Here is a 1445-nt window from a genome sequence, read left to right as displayed (position 1 = left end):
CTGTGAAATCAGAACATCAGTAGACAGTCTGGAAACTCCTTGATATTACCCTAGATTTTTCAGATGTGCTAATGTCACGTCTGGGTTTTTGGACAGGTGAGATTGTGACGTAAACTTTGACCTCATTTCTGCATGCCTTCTCCCAGAAGCCCGGACTCAAGGAAACGTGGGAGGACCCAGCCGGTGGAAGATTGGCGTGCCGGGGCCTTTGGTCGGCTTGAGCAGGGATGCTGCCACAGTTTTGAGCTCTGGGGTTCACAGGAGAAGTTCCAAGTGTCACAGAAATCTGAAATGTGTTGGTAGTGTGTTTATACCTCTCCCCACCACCACCAAGGCTGATAGGAACCTGGTGCTTCTCTTCCACCTCTCCCTCGAGTTTACTCACAATCGTTGCACGTTTTGCTGCGTGTACACAGGGCAAGGCTTCACAGCCGTGGGAACAGGGGTGCATGAAGCTGGATACAAACAGAAAATTGAAGATTGTCCATCTCTTGAGACGTGTATAGACAAAATGCAAGAATATGTTGTTATGGCAAAACTGACAAAATTAATTAATCAGAGATAAAAGACAAATTTGAAAATAACTGGCAAGTTTTTTATGATTACTATAACCAATGTTGGTAGTCATGTAGTTGAATGATTGTTGCGGTATGAAATATTAAAGATGTCTTCTCTCATGTCTTATCACAACAAACTGTTACGTTAAAATCATATAAAAATTTTATGAGGTAATCCGTGTTTTATCATATAACTGATAAGATTGATAAGGTAGGATAGGAATCTTAATATATTATGAGAAAATGATAGAATGTTGAGTAGGTCGTTATAGTGGTTTTATTGCTCGTAAAAATTCACGTATTTGAATAAAGGATTGTCCTTTATATTTGGAAAAAGTGCCCTTTATACTGTGTTTTGGTAATTTTACCTTTTATTCTTTTCCCTCACCCCTTTTCTTTTGTATTCCCTCAGAAATTCAATATATATATATATATATTAAAAAGAAGCAAGATTCAAACAAAATATGAAATCTAGGCTAACCACCATTCTTCCAACGTTCTAATGTTCTCTCCCTCACAGACAGTGAAGAGATGGTATCGAGCAGTCGTCTGTGTGGAGAAGTGGAAACGACTTCTTCCCCTGCAGTCCAGGTAGGGGAGATGAGCAGGGGACCGCCTGAGTCCCCCCTTCTTTCTCAGGGGGGCTTTTGCTCCTGCCGTTGCTTCTGTGGTGTCCGAGCGAGAGAGGCTCTGAGCGCCACTCCCTTGGCCCCTGCCACGCTCTCCATCCCGGGCATCCCAGAATGCCCCTTTCCAGAGGGCAGTCTCGCTTGGCGCAATCTCTGATGAGGAATTCTGCTTTTTCTTTCAGTCTCCAGCTGCCTTTGAGGACGTGGCCGTGCATTTCACCGAGGCGGAATGGGCCCTGCTGGATCCGGGCCAAAGAGC

The 1445-nt window shown here is 43.9% G+C and overlaps 1 pseudogene; it reads left to right on the top strand.

Annotated features, from left to right (window-relative positions):
- The window catches only part of LOC107106179, a 5755-nt pseudogene that overhangs the window by 1396 nt on the left and 2914 nt on the right, over positions 1-1445 (top strand).

This window comes from Gekko japonicus, unplaced genomic scaffold (genome assembly GCF_001447785.1).
Source record: "Gekko japonicus isolate JY-2015 unplaced genomic scaffold, Gekko_japonicus_V1.1 scaffold1578, whole genome shotgun sequence".
In the NCBI taxonomy this organism is placed as follows: Eukaryota; Metazoa; Chordata; class Lepidosauria; order Squamata; family Gekkonidae; genus Gekko; species Gekko japonicus.
This window is presented reverse-complemented; position numbering and strand designations above follow the sequence as displayed.